Genomic DNA, 16,536 nt, shown 5'->3' with positions numbered 1-16,536 from the left:
TAAAGAGAATAGGAATTTGAAGAAAATCTTCTTTATGACATCAGAAAAATGCTGAATTAGTAACATCCAAATTTGTTATTTATATTTATTGTCCAGTTTTGTTTTTTCTGATGGAAGAAACTTTATTTAGACTCAAAGAAATGTAGCAAGTAAGTTTTGCTAACCATTTTGAATTTCGCGTATAAATAATAATTATTATTCTATTAAATATTAATACCGAAAGTACAACAACTTTTCAGAAATCACTTGAGAAATCAGGGTTCAGTGGCCCATTTGCTTTTTGAAGCCAAATGAAACAGAACTAAAACCTAAATATGAACAACATGTTAAAAAAGCAGATGTTTGTCTATTTTTAAACACAATCAGTCTTTTGCCAGGTATAAAAAAAGTCTACATTTGGCTCAAATACATTTCAAATCTTAAATTATACAGAAGTTTATTTAGGAAGTATAAACAACATGATGAAAAAGAGATCAAATCTTTTTGATTTTTTTATCTCTGAAATTTTTCAGATACTGTAATAGAAGCTCTTGGTAAACTTGAGTTAAAATTTGAACAGAAGTTTAACATAGAGAATTAAAAAGTCATGGGTCTTATAAAGTTGCTAACACACATTCCTGTCCTTTTCCCCGATGGAATCGTTTTCGTTGGTTTTACACTTTACTATAATTTTTCCACATCCTGATTCTTAAATACTTCCCAGAAGTAGTAGAAAACATCTGCAAACCTTTTAATGCCTTTTTAATATACATATATATTTAATACTAGGCTGATTTACTACGGAAATTATCTAAAATCCAAATTATGTTAGAAAATGCAGAGTGATGAACAGACATCAGTTATTTTGTTAGATCTGTTTTGCTACTATCTTCCAAAATTCCAGATGAGCTATGGACCACGTTGTGACCTCATACCTTAAAACTCCTGATGGAAACTGGGTTGTACATATATTTTCACACTGAATAACACGGTTCAAACCAAGCTGTGCACGTCAAACTACAAGCCATGAATTGTGCCTGGGGTAGGATAAGACTTAAAAGATGAAGCAAAATAAAATTTGTACAAGTATTTTCTAAGGTTCTCTATAACCTCACTGAAATATCTAAAAAAACCCCAGTTTATGGAACAAATGGCAAGCAACAGACATGCCCACAGAGAAACAGTTGTCACACAGCAAAATCTCTGGCACAATTAAAGTAGAAGAACAGGGTGTATACTCAACATTGTTATGCCCAGTATATCATTGGTGGAAAAGTAATGGAAAATGAAATTATTTGTTAGAATGCAATTTAGGGAATCTGATAGGTTGTCCATTTTATTCAATTTATAATTAAGATAGTGTTTAAATTTGAAATGAATTCTATATATGCATGTTCAATAGGCTATAGCACAACAATAAGAATGGAATCACATCTCATTTTATCATAAATTGTGTAATAAGCGATAAGGTAAAAACTAGGGCTAAAATCCTTCCAGCAAAAATGAAAGAGAGCGACCTCAATTGCCCTAATTCATTCTGTCTTTTTTTTTTTTTTAAACTCTTCATTTTCCCTCTGTTCACATTATTAGCTTACACATGAGTGCATTATTAGAAAATAACAAAGCAAAACAGGGAAACTTGGAAGAAGCAGGAGATAGGATCCCCTCTACAGCTGAAAGGTATTCTCATTTCATTTCTTAGGAGTTGCAAAAATAGTTTTATTGCCAGGGAAGGACAATGACCTCTCTCTTTCAACAAGCTTGGTGGTTGGTCTTTTGATGGAAAAAACTAGGGGATACAACATCTGGTAATTTGTGTTACTGAGCTTAGCTGAGGTCTTAACGATGTAAGCAGATTATTCCCGAAGAAGAACAAAAAAAATTCCGGAAGACTCAATGAACTATTTAAAGTTATTAGCTGGTGCATTCTGGCACTTCAACACTCTTTTCGGATTTCTTTTCCTTTTAGACATTTGCCTTCTGATCAGATTGTTCTAAAAAAGAGCCCTAACACCTTCCAACCTCACCACGCTTTTCTGGTGGTCCACGAATGTTCTGTCATGCATGCAGAGTCTCCCTTTTTTCCTCTCCACTGAAGGAGAGCAAGCAAGACAATTATTTTTGCTGATTAAATTTTTCCCCGTAGAACATTTAAGAACTTATGCCACTACTCCTGAGCTGCTGCGTAGGTCAGGAATACTGAGCAACACAGATTGCAGCAGTCGAGCTCAGATTTTTTTTTTATTTTTTTTTTTTATTTTTTTAAGAAAAGGTGGGTGGAGAATGAAGAAAAAGATAATTTATGTGTGAGCTTGACCAGGAATTTCATGCTCAAAACAGATATTCCCAGGAACACATTCTCTACTCTTTTCTGGATGCCCTTCCCCTGCTTTAAATAGTTTTGCACAATTTCAGCTCTGATTCCTCCGCCCCTCGTAGTTCTTCCAAACATTTTAATTGCCAATTGTGTGATGATTTAAAACATCTGATGAGCTTCACTGTTCCTTCCATAGGCAATAGATCTGTATTTCCTAATGTACACATGTGAAAAAACAATCTGAGTTTAAATTACAGACCTGTAGTTTGCTGCCTAGGAAACCAAAGTCATATTGTTGAGTGGCACAAATGACCAAGCTTCTACGAGGATCAATAGCTTCGATGTAAAAAACAAGCAAAAATCTCAGATCAAGTTTAAGCTGAAGTCTGTTAACAAGGGTACTTCCTCAGGAAGAGAGGGTTTTTTATGTTCGCTGTTAAAAATTTTAGTATGTTCAACTCTGAGCTTTCAAAATGAAACTAGAGAATTATAGCAAATGAAAAAATATTTCAACCCGAATTTCAGGAAGATTTCTGTACTAACGAAATCTCTCTGTTGCAGATTGAAAGTGTGAAAAGCAACAGTCCTAGAAAACCCCCTCTCCTCACGAGCATCCCTTGGCCTTTTTAAAGTCAGTCACTGCATCTTGCAAACTTGCACTGTGCAAAATCCTCCCAGGAACTTTTCAGCAAATTTTCAGGGGAATATTCAGTCTTAGATGACCACGACTTGGAGCACAGGCTGAGCACCTACCCTGAGATAATAAATAACCAAACACCTCATTTACATTCATCTGGATTTGACCAGACTGTGAAAGAGCACAATATCCCAAGACACTGAGCTTTAAATGTAGCTTTAAACCACTTCCCAAGGTTTTGCCAAGGTTTTCTTTCAAACCACAAGTTCTCATTGGCACTCCTTTCCATAGAACTTGAATATACATTCTGTATTTGTTCACTTTTACCTTAAACTCAGTGCTTTCCTCCTAATGGAACAAATACAGAATCTGCTGCATTTATTTTGGAGCTTTATTGAATCTCTGGAGGAGGTGTTTTGTTAAATCAGAGATTTTAAATCCTGTGCTCATAATTAAGAGCCACCTGATGCTAACAGTATTCTAGAGCAAAAATTTCCATCAGAGACTTTCAAGACCTCCACCCACACAAAAACTGGATGATTATTTTTTATAATATACTATATAGAGAGAAATAACACTGAGAAGTTTCAGAATTTTAGTTACAACACAAGTTATGGCCACAGAATGGCCTGGTACCAACCTCAGTAAATCAACCAGTACAACTTTAATATCCTAAATCTTTTTTTTTTTTCCTTTATCACTAAAAGTTAAAATTTTTAACTACTACATAAACCTGTTCAACCAAACTCTTTACAGCAAGAATTTACCATTTTCACTGGAGAATGCTTAAAAACTCCATTTAAATAATGGATGCAGAAATATGCTCGATTTCTTTTCTTTTTGTATCTATAAATGAACTGATTTCATATGACTCAGGTATGTTTACCTGTAATGTTAGATAGCTTTGGTGGCAACACCATCACCCCAAACCACACATTTTTAATGTGAAAACTGATTTTCATTGGCACCTTAACTTTATTCTATACCCTAAAGAAGTTGGTCTAGATCCCAACAACAGCACAGCATGTGCTGCTGTCCCCTAATATCATTGATACACTGATTTAAAATGTGGGTTTTCTAACTCTGGTCCAGATCAGAAGGTTTACCAAAGAAAGAAAACTGTGTTCTTGTCAGGGTACCTGAATGAGTATTTTAGTGAATTAGTATTTTCCATTTACATTATTGGTACTGAGACATTTGAACATGAGACAATTTCTGGCATGTTTTGGGTGTCCCATGTTCTGAATTTTTCTGCTCGAACTTGTTGGCTTTCACCTTTAAGGAAATTCCACGTCTGCCACTTGGACAGGACCAGCAAACACCACCCTCCATTACACAGAGAAGTAACAAGAGGGAGCTGCTGGAATTTCAAAGTTCTTTGTTTACTGGCAAGATTCAGTGCCTGTTTTCTTTCTTAATAGAGAAACAGGAGAAAATCAAAGTATGCACTGTGCACATTGTAAGCAGCATGTGCTTTGCTTCAAGAGCCAGCTCAAGGAGAATTTAAGCGTTGCAAAGACAGATATAGCACACTGTCATCACCAGTTGCTTCTTAGTGAAGTGAATCCTGTTTTCCTGACACCTACTTCTTTGCAAGAGTGCTTCATTCCCCATTGTTTACTTTTTAAAAGCAGAGGATCCAAAGGGGTTGAATATTTTAATAAACGACAAAGTTTTACGCTGAAGTTTTTCTCTTCCCACGCAGAGCAAAAGTCTCAAATCTTTATCATCACACAGCATCATGCTGAAGAAAATCAGTGTGCTGCTATGCCATGATTGGCAGCCTGAAGGAAAACATATCTTTGGACAGAAAACTAAGGGACTAAGAACACCTCTGGAAGATCTCAGAGGAAACAACAAATGTGTGCTTGGAACCAGGAATACAGACAGAAATCTCTCACCCTTAGAGGAACGATGCAGAGCAGTCCTAGAGGAGAGGAAGCCTTCAGGTAGCTGCTTATTCCCTTCATCTGAGGAGTGCTTGCTATGATATATCAAAAAATTATTGGAGACACTGGTTTGGCATCACAGACTACAACCAACTCATCTGCCTCTGTGCAGATATTGAACTACCCTGGGGATTCTCTTTGGTGAGGCTGTGTAATGCTCTTGTAGGGCAGCTTTCTTGTACAACGTGGCACAAAGATGACAAGCCTCATGGATGTGAACAGATCTGAAGTATTAAAGCCAAATTTCGCATTCATTTACACTCTGGGCAATACTCAAAAGAGCAAAGAGGATTTCAAAAGGTTGTAGAGCACATATGAAGACCATTTTCTTCTTTGTAAGCCAAACTGGTGGAAGTGCAGAATAGAAAATTACACCTTGTGGCTGCAAACTCTCTCACAGGAGATTTTTAGGGTGAAGTTCTCAATGGGGTGGAAAACCAGCCATGTCTTCAAGATGGACTTTAGGTCATTACAGCTTCCAAAGTGGGTGCTTGCAGTCTCTCTACCCTTTCAAAGGCATTATGTTTACATGCAACCATGTTCACCTTCCCAGGCAAACCAAAGCTCTGCAAGAATTCACATTTACATGTGAAGCTGCCACCTACAGCACCTGTCACAGATGCCCCAAGAGAAAGCAAAGAATCAGCTCCAGAATGAACCATTTGACCTAGGTTTGATGCAGGTGCATGCTGCAAACTTGAACAAAAAGTAGAAATTAAGTTTGCTCCTGGGGACAAGGAGCTATTTCTTTTTCTGTGCCTCTACTAGAGTGGGACAGAAAATAACAGTCCATTGTCCAACACTGAAATACCAGTTCAGACCTCTAGCAGAGGCTGGATGTGGATCTGGGCAGTAAGAGATATCAGGGTATGTCACACTGAATACATAGAGGCATCTTCCTACCGTGCACTTCCACTTATTTCTGAAGGACCACGATCAGAGCAGAGCAGTACTCAACACAAAGTCATAAAATTTAACAGCAACAACAAAACAGACAATTTGCATGGCAAGGTTGACGATAAGAGAGAAAACAGACAGAGGTGTATATGGGAAGGGGGAAAGGGTTTTTTTAAAGGGCTGCTGGAAAATATGTTCCAAGCAAACAAATCCTGTGACCCCTCCAAACATTCCTGCCAAGATTGATCCTGCATGGCAAGTCAGGGTAAGTGAGGGATCAATGTGTATTTAGCTTTATGAAACTAAAGCTGCATTATCACAACTACACTTAAGGCATCTAATTGGTACAGTAGTGATGGCTTTTGAGATGGATGGGTAGAGAGCAACTTACTTATGGTGACATTCAAAACATAAGCCTGTGAAATACTTTGGAAACAGACCAACACTCTGAAAGATCCCAAATTTACTGCTGCGATATCATCATCAGGTCTTCATCATGAAACATCTATCTAAAATTGGATAGAATTTCCACCTACCCCTCCGCCCTGATCTGTTAAAAAACCATGAGATGAAGTGAGTTATGTCCCATTAATCTTTCTCATAGAAGAATCAGACAGATGGGCTGGATGAAGCGGAGGTGAATGAAGAGAAGCACCTGCTATTTTCAGGGCTTTGAGGGAAATTGGTAAGAAAAAAAATCACAAGTGGGTGGAGAGGGAACAGTATTGCTCTATTACTGGATATCTCCTAAAAAAAAATGACTGATAGGCCTTATGCATCTATGATAATATGTGCTCACATCTTCTGGTGAGGGGAAAAAAAATAAACAAACATCTCAAAAAACAAGGATGCCATTACAGGTCATGAGTCAAAGAGGCTGATGAGCTGTCAGAAGAAATTACATAGCAGTGTGAAATACATAGGAAAATGTCTAATTGCTGTAAAAGACTATGATGAAAAGGAGGGATGAATGTGTGGTCTTGCAGCAAAGGAAGATAATACTGTCTGAGAAGTCATCTCTGCTCAGAGAAAAAACATTTTGTGTCCTCCTGTGATTTACACCTTGAAAATAGAAGGGACTTTTCCAAGAGAGGTCCTGCAGAAGTTTCTCAATTATTTCTTTGCGCAACTCAGTATTTTTCTTGCAAATATCAAATGTTTAAGAGGAACATTTTACACATTTGCTTCTGTCATGCCACTGCACAGGAGACTTTGAATGTTTGTGCCAAATGGTGAGCAGCAGAATTTCCTGGAGCCCTACACTGCCAGATGAAAGGAGCTTCTAAGGTTTGTAAAGAAATCAACCTAGAAGATACACAGCTTGTTATAAAAGTAGAAGAAATTCCTAAATGACCAGTCAGCTTCAACAGACATTTTTGGGTGTTCTTTAACATCAGTGTAGCTCTAACTCACAAAGCAGGACACATACAGTCATAAAAGTGCAACCTGAATCTCAGCAGGTGTAGCTCAGCAGACTCTGTGGATATTAACAACTCTAGCTCCATTTGGGATACCTGATAGCCTTAGTTTAGTGAAATGTTCTTATTAATGAAGTTCACTAAGTTATTTATTTTAATTAATTAATATTTTTTTATTGTCTTTGTAGTGCAATACACGGATGAGAGTGGGTGTTTCTGTTAATAACGAATAAAAATCAGCCTATCTTTAAACATCTGTTGATACACTTATTATCTGAAGCACCTGATAGATCACCATACTTGAAAAAAATCTCTGTAAAGCCAATCAAAAGCCAAGAGTGACCAGACTTTTTAAAAGTCTGTTGGGGACATCAGGGGAGTAAAAGTTTGAATTCTAAAAATGTCTCAGGTAGAGTTATGGTTTCACAACCTCAAGATCATTCTGCTTTACTGCACTTACTTACTGTAATCATAAACGGAGTAGATATTTATACTCATCTTTTAATACTACTTTAAAATCCATTTCTAAGAATTTACTTGTCTTTAAGAGTGCTGTATTTAGTCAAGTTTACATTGCATCTGTTTGTGTAATGTTGTTTTTCTTTAAAATCCACTAAAAGGTGTTAATTAGAGCTGGGTGATTAGATCATAATGAACAGCTTAGGCAATTAATGCTACCCCTTTTTTGACCCATGAATTGTCTATATGCAGAGAGCACTTTCCTTGAACTTGTTATTCAAAAAATATTAAAATGATTTCTTCAGATCTGCATCTCCTCAGTAATCAGCTGGCTGTATTTAACAGTCTGAATGTGAGGTGTGTTGGTTATTCATGACTTGACACCATGTCATGTGATGTTATTCCTATTCCATCACAGGTCAGGAAGATGCTTTTAGAGTCAGGTTCATACTATGAACACAATCTTTTGAACAAACCAACTCTGATACTTTTGCAAATACTCACAAGCCTGAATTTCATTCACAATTCAGTAAACTACTTCACTGGAATATCTCTGGTAGGAATACAAAAGTGAGCAGCAAGAGTCCAAAATCAAGAACTTTTGAGAATCAGCGGGTGGTTTTTTGTTGAATCCACAAGGCCAAATTGGCTCATAAACCCAATGAATTATAAACACTCAAATAAAAACAGGGAATATTTGCAACACGTGCCTTACTCTATAGTTATATTCATACACTTTTGGCTCAGTCCAAACACTAACCAACCCTCACCAAAATTACAGTCACAAGGAAAGCAATTCTAAAGCTAAGACTTTCCTTTTTTTTTTTTTTAATTCACCTATTTTGCATCTCTTCAAGATGATCTCTGTTCTTCCTTTAAGTGAGTACCTGCATCCTTTTTTATTTAATACCCAAGAAACCAACTTCAACCTTGAAAATCATCACATCCCTTTTTTCTTTTCTTTTTTTATTACTTCACCTAAGGGGCGGGGGAGGGGGGGTGGGGGGAAGAAAAGGCAGAACAATAGTGGCAATGATACAATCTGAAATCCACATGTACAGGTGAAGTTTGCGTGAGGATACCTTCCCCATCCACAGCTGTAATTTGCTTGTGTGTTTTTATATAGACACATGTGAGAGAGAACATAAGGAGAACAGCATCTTCCATGTAACAAATTAATAAAAATAGAAGAGGTTTTGGCATACCTCTGACCATGGCCAGTAACTGTTAACAGCGAGCAAACCAATGAACTGGGGGTTTTAGGACTGCGCTGGCCCTGCAAGGAGGACTCTTTCATTCCCCATACTTTGTCACTCACCATAGAACTGCCTGACATAATGGACTTTCACAACGAGCTCAGAAGCAATTGGCAATTAAGTGGTTTGAAGGGGTGCTTCTGGGCTGCCGTGAAAGGCTTCAGGTGTGAAACGCTTGTTTTCAAGTGCACTAAGCAAAATGTATAGTTGCTTTCAGGGGCCCCCTTGTCCTTCTGAAGGAAGGGGGAGCGCTGGGGAAAGCAAGGACACTCAAGAGCAATTTGCTATTCAGTGCCTGAATGCTGTGTGCTTTTTCTCCCCCCCTCCCCATCCTTGTGTGGCTGGTAAGGAGGGCAGATTGCGATGGCACAAACAGCTTTCGGCACAATGGCAGATCAAGAGAGAGGCAGGGAAAATGAGGCAGAGAGAGAATGGGAGCCTGAATGAAGGAAGGATGGTTTGATTGTTAATTGTGGGTAAATGTGTTGCAAGAATGAAAAGGGTTCATGGACTACTTTAAAACTATACCCAAGCAATAAGTACAGAGTGTGGGGAAATAAGGAGATGTTCCTGACCCTTGTAAGAGCTATAGTATTGCATCTGGCCCACTTGAAAAGTAAATTGAGAACTGTTAAAAAGATAGGCAAATACATTTGTGTGCATTATATACTTCCATTTCTAAAGGAGCCCTGACCAACAAATGCACTGGGATGGCAGCCACACAATATTTTTTTTCTCCAAGGATTACTTCACCCACAGGACAAAAACAAAACAAGCTAAAATGCGAACATGCCCTAATAGGCAAATATTTAAAATACAGATTTTTTTAAAGGTGAATGAAAATATGCTTCTATTCTAGGACAAAACATATTTGTTCTAAGGCTAGCACAAGGGTAAAGAAAACTTCAAACAGAACTAAGGGAACAATATCCTTCATGAAGACTGTTTCATGTCACTTTTCCTTGTATGACCTTTACTTCTAACATATTGATTTTTTCCTAACCCAGCCTTGCTTTGCAGAAAAAAGGGGTATTGAGTCTTTGAGCTGCTTACATATCACTATTGTACATGCATTCTTAAAGGTGAAGGATCCCCTTTCAGAAGATGACTATCTGACTGACAATATGATTGGAATTGTCTGAGGACTTTTCATTTTAAATGTAGTGAGCCACGTATATCAGTTTGGAGCAAGGGGAGGAGATGTGAAATAGCTCGGAGGGCGCCGAGTTGATGAAGTATTTGTGCATGAAATATGCTCAGTTATGGCCTTTTGTGTTTTGACCAGGAGAGTGAGATTGCAGGGGAAACGAGGAATGTCTCTCAGACTCCAGTAAGAAACTGGGTTTTGCCTGTCCCTCTGCAGACCTCCCTAAATTCTGCCGAAAGGTTCTTCCTGTTGCTCCTCCATCAGACCAATCTCAAGGGTTCGGTTCCATCCTCCCAAAACTTTGCTTGTTTAAGAAATCGCAAAAGTAGAGCCGCCGTTTATCAAAAGCGGAGTAAAGCAGTTCTGGATGAAAAAAAATTCACCAAAACATCACTTATTCTACAAAATCAGGGTACAGCTGTATTCTCCCTTAAACCATGATTTGCCGCTCACTGGTGTTTCTGTGAATCAGAAGCAACAGTAGGCCTCATTGAGCCAGGCCTTGTGAAGCCGCACAAAGAGAGGGAGATCGCGCCTCTTGCCAACCCTGTCTTGATTCATCATGAGAAAAATGTCATTTTTGCTTGTAAGAAGACCCAGGAGATTCTACCAATGACACAGAAAAACCCTATTCATGCACGCCCATGTTGAAAATGCACATGAAAAAACCCTCTGGAGTTTAGGAACAGAGCCGCCGCTCAGAGACATCGGCGGGAACCTTCCCTTTGGTTTTGGGACACACCGAGCCCCTCTGTAAATTTTTTTCACTCACGACATCCAGGCCACCAAAAAAACCCAAAAACCAACAACAACAACAACAAAACAAAAACAAAATAAACCCACAAAAACAACAAAAAAACCCCCCAAAAACCAACCAACCAACCAAAAAAACCCCAAACAAAAAAAACCACCCCACCAAACTGTGCGCACCAGGGGCTGCGCCTAGCAACCTCCACACGCAAGTGCAAGGCAAGTCACAGCACCTTTGGAGCCAGGGCTTTTCAGATGCAAATGGGCTCGCACTGGACTGGTTTTACCAGCTGTGGGGTTCAATGCACTCAACCCCCCACCCAGAAGTGAGAACGGCACAGAAAGCTGTAAACCAACTGGTGCTCAGCTGCAAGTGTGTTGTGCTTGCGCAGACTGTTGCATAAACAAAAGAATTTATTCAGAGCGTGATGGACATGAATTTATGCATGTAACCTCTGGCTCAGGGAGATGGATCTCCAGCCTTTGACTGGTGTTTTGTGCATCACTATTCAAAACTTTGAAAACCCGAAATGCGTACAGGTAACCCAGAGAGATGGAAAAATAAAAACAAGTACATAAGGAGGGGAAAAAATAAAAGAAATCGAAGTGTCATTTCAGCTACTCTTTGGTGTTTCAGTTGATGTTTCCTTTTGGAAAAATAATAAAAAGGGAATCAAAGAAAACTTTTAAAACACAAATAAAGTGTGGTGAAAAGCAAGAAAATGAGAGAGAAGGTGTTTCAGCACTGCCCTGACATTTCTGAATTAAAATTTTAAATTACCTGTAAAAATACGACACATTATTTTGGCAGAGCAGAGAGCTTTCTCCAGGGAAGACAGAAGTTCATTTAGAGAAAAAAAACCCACCTCAAAATGCAAATTTTTTTTAAAGTAATTTCAGGCAAAAATACAAGACTGGTACCTGTACAACACCTACCAACTGCATCGGAATATCCAACTGATTCCCAGTTAATTAGGGTGACAGGGAGAAGATTTAGTTCTCTGCTGCTGTGGTGGCAGAAGTAGACCGTGCTTGCTTAGAGCAATCAGGGGAGCACAAGGCACACGATGAATCTTATCCTTATTTCTTTGTACTACACAAAGCACATTCTGAACCACACAGAGAAGCATGTGCTGCCTGCAGCTATTTTAATGCAGGGGCCAGATATATTGAAGCTGCACTGAGTTTCCCCCATCAGATTGCACTCCAACTCCAGCGCAGTTGTCAGACTTTCTACTGCTCTTCTTCTCCTGATTCTTTCCCACCACAATATGGGCATGCTGTAGTGTCTCTCGTCTGAAAACGAAAACATACACACTCTAGCCCACTCCTGTCTCTCCAATCACTGCTTCCTCTCATCTTCATTGTACAAGCTGTTTATAGCTGCTGTCAGTTCGCCTTCCATTTTGTCCTAAACTGTTCCTAATCTAATTTCTGCCCGTTACACTCAATTGTCACAGTTTCCACCAGTCTCCAGTCAACTCTTCTGAGTCAAAGCCCCAACCATAGCCTTCTCATTTTGCCAAGGTCCTTTTGACACAGTTTTCCATGATGTTCTTCATTAGTTTCCTATTCTTTGACGGTCCTGACACCCACCTTCTATGTTCTCCTCTAGCCTAATCGTTACACTGTTCAACTTCCTGTGAAGGTTTTGCCTTCTCACTTGGACCCATTTTTCTCTTCCTACGCTCATCTCTGGGCCAGTTCAGCTAGGAAATGCAATGATTTCATACTGATGCCTCCAAGATCTCTGTTTACCCCAGATGTGCCTCCTGTCCAAGTTAAATCTCTTCCCAGCACCTCCACAGAGAAACCAGCTCGAGTTTCAGTGTAACAAACACTCGGGTGTCCTCCTTGGCTCCCTCAACACCAGCTCTTGTTTACTCACCATGGACATCACCCCTACCAGCCTATTCCTCAGCCCCAGCCTTCACTTTTGAAGACGACCTTGCTCAAAGTACTTCTCAAAAACACAGCCTTGCCTGTGCTGGCCAAAGCCTTGTCACCGTGGAATTGTGATCAACAAAACGTCTTTCTCCACAGCTTTGACGAGCACAACCTTGCCCTGCTCGTATCCTTTCAGAACATTCCCATAAATGGGCTTTTTCCTAGCCCACTGCTTTGACTATGTCACCCCTCTCTCCCCATCCCTCTGCTGCCCTCCCCCGCCAACCTGCATCAAACATAAGCTACTTGTCTTCACATTCAAGGCCCTTCAGAGATAATACCTATGTACCAATCATCTCTTTTTCTTTGTCAGGAAGCTGAACCTCATCTCCAAGGAGCCAATAATGCCAGCTTCCAGCACACACTTGTTATATTTTTTCAAACAAGCACCTTTCCACTGTCACACATCCTGCCCTTCACTCTTGGGAGAAAACATCTATAGAGACACCTCATTATATGTCTTCAAATCCTTCTTAATTTTTTTTTTTTTCTTTTTGAGGTCTGTAAAAGCCCTGAGAACTGTCCTAGCTGCTGCTAGGATAAGACCACTGCCAAACATGCTAACTGGCATTAAGCTCTTCATTCTAAATCCTTTTTGTGTGCAGGTATCCCTCCCCTCCAACACAGAAGTTGTAAGCTCTTCGGGGTGTGGATTGTCTTTTTGATTTGTGTTTGCACAGTGTGTAGCACAACAGAGTCCTGACCCTTACCAGATTCTATGGAAGTGAAAAAAAAGTGGCGAATGGGATGTTAGAGAAAGGGTTAATCAGTTTACATCAATTAGTTGGTAACCAGATACCTTTCTGGGACAAATTACAGGCTAATTAGACTGTCCTAATGATGTCATGTTTCCATCTTGCACTTCACTTGTTAAGACGTTGTAGTGCCCTGCTGAGAAAAGCATGTGGGTGGAACTTCTGTAAGAGTGATCTCTTTCCCCCTGCAATTTTTGAAATTTTAATTATATTTTTCCCTTTAGTTATACACTTCCAAAAAAAAAAATACATGTCAAAGAACTTGCAAATTAGGGAATTAACAAAACAAAACCATCCTTCCAAATTATCTTTCGACTAGTTCTATTCTGAATTTGTCTTATACGATTATGAACTCTTTCAGATTGTGGCCACACAACTATATTCTGCTCCTTCCTGAGGGTCTGGTGTTTTGTTTTGTTTTGTTTGGAGTCTTTTTTTTTTTTTCCCCAAGCCAAGAATAATTCTTCGTTTTTGCTCCAATCTTCTTCTACAGTTATTAATTCAAAAACCTCAACAGAAGTAAAGACAAGAAACCACTTGAAGCCAAACAAGTCACTTGCTCAGGATGGTAAACTTTTTGATGTACATTGCCTTCTCACTGATTCTATCTAATATAATAATTACAAGCAATCTCTAATAATAATACAGCCAATAATTAGCGATGAATGGAATAATTATCAACAATAGTTAGCACTGAAAAATACTCTCCATGCTGAAACTTCTTTGTGAACCAAGTGTTATTTCAGAACAAGCTGGTATTTAAGAAGAAAATTACCTGTATTGTTATATCCACAAGCTTTCATTTCTCTTTGGAAGGTACGTGGGTGTGATTTGTGCAATTCTCACTATATGTGGAGCAAAATAGGACACACAGAATCTGAATGTGCAAATGCACATACAGATAAGAGAAGCTGTATTTAAGGCTGTATTTTGCCACTTGCAACATAAACTGTCTTTTGAAACAATTTTTTCAAAGCAAGTGGCTGTCTCTGTAGACCACCAGTGAACCATCACCACCACTTCTTTTGTGACCATGGTGTTTACTGAAACTTTATTTGAAAATTTATTATCTGTCTTGTCCTCCTTGCAGCCTGAATTTCATCTGCATCAGCTACTGGGAAGGGAATTAATTTGTGTACCAAAGCTCAGTCTTTGCCATGACCTCATGGGTGCTCTTCAGGATGTACTAGCATGCACTGGTGTGAAAAACAAGGGAAGAATTGAAAATATGACACCACTAAGTTTTTAAGCTCCAGGACATACACATCAATTCCTCTTCTGCCCCTTTCAAATGAGTCACTAACACTGCCTTTTTTTCTTAATCATTGAAACAAAACAAAGGGAAAACAATAAAGATTTCTTATTTGTCTCCTTTCATTCTCAGAGGTTTGGGTTTATTTCTCCAGGTATTGTTTATATTCTGGAAATGCTGGTTAGTTGCAGCTTTGGTCCCTTTCACAGCACATCTCCAAATATTCACCAAGGCACCAGGGGCACCACCAGTGAGAGGGGCAGACCCACCAGGACGTGTCCTTATGGGGGCTGATCTGTGGTCACTGTCCCCACATCCTCCAGGGCCCACACAAATGCAGAGCAATTAAAAATGGCTCGATTTGAGGAAACGTGGCCCAAAGTAGTTTAAATATTTAGCATTTACCCCAGCCTGTAAGTGTGCCCATGCCTCGTTCCCACAGACCTGCTGATGGTGCAGATTTTCCTGCAGCTCAGTTCTAAATGACTGACTTCTTCCTTATAAAAACGATCTCATTAAGTAAAATTATCCCATTGTTTCAACACTTTCTTCCACAAACCCATTTAAGCACCAGTTTAAAACCTAACACCAAGCAGTTATTTCTGCTGTTACCATCTGTTGCATATAGACTTGAGCAAAGAATTTATGTACAGTCTGTCCAAAAGTGAAAAGGGCAAGGCAAAAAAAAAAAAAAAAAAAAAATCCGTAATCCTATACCACCCCAGAGATCTTAAAATTGGCTTATTCTGGCTGCATTCAACTGGAACTATCAGCAATTTTTCAGGAAAATCTTATCTAATGACATTCCCCAGAGGTTCATTGACATGCTCTTTTCTGATCAGAATAAATGGTAGAAAAGTCCTTTTTTTTTTTTTTTCTTTTCCCCCCCATTCATGCCAGGATTTTGGTGGCTATTTAGCCTTCTTGTTTTAATTTTGATTCTTCGTGAAAGTCAAATATTTGTGCTAATTCTTTGGAGCCAAACTGATAAAATTAGGAAGATGACAGGTGGGACAGTCAATGTTCTCACTACATTGAAATTGAAGATTTGGATGTTTAAGTGATGATATCCAGAAAAATATACACATAAAATCTTTAAAATGCAGTCCTGCCTTAGCTACAATTTCCTCCTATCATCTTTAAAATATTCTTAATGAATACATAGTGAGAAATAGTATGCATACTGTCTATCCATAAATCGGACTTAACACATCCTCAAGTGGATTAGGTGAAATTTATGAATTGCTGAAGTCTTTTCAGGGTAGTTACTGTACTTGGCAGGCCATATTTGAAACACAGAAGTCTCATCTCTACTTCAACAAATTCATTAATAAATTACCCAAAGATCTGTATTTGTTTACAAAAACATTTGAATATGCATGTACATGTTTTCTATGGTAAGCATGTTCAATTAAAAATGTCTAAGTTTATTAACTGGCCTCTATTTTAAAAATGCAATGAGATAAATCACTCTCTTGCCCAAGAACTGAATATCAGTGTGAACAAACAGCTCTGCTGCACTGTCTCCTATTAAAGAAAAGATTCAGACTACTGTGATACTCCTCTGCACCCCAATATCAGCAATTGAGTGCTTCCACTGAATACAGTCACCTACGGAAGATGTACTTATCAGTGGGCTGTACTGAAGAATTGGGGTGCAAAATCAAGAGCAAACCTAAGATAAAATCTCAGTGATCCAACTCAGGCCTTAAACAGCCCCTAATTTCTCAAGGTAGGAACTTCATGCAGTCAAGCAGGAATAGAAAGGGAAAA

This window comes from Chamaea fasciata, unplaced genomic scaffold (assembly GCF_029207755.1).
Source record: "Chamaea fasciata isolate MVZ Bird 193981 ecotype frontalis unplaced genomic scaffold, bChaFas1.0.hap1 SCAF_14, whole genome shotgun sequence".
NCBI classification, from domain to species: domain Eukaryota; kingdom Metazoa; phylum Chordata; class Aves; order Passeriformes; family Sylviidae; genus Chamaea; species Chamaea fasciata.
Note: the sequence above shows the minus strand (reverse complement) of the source record.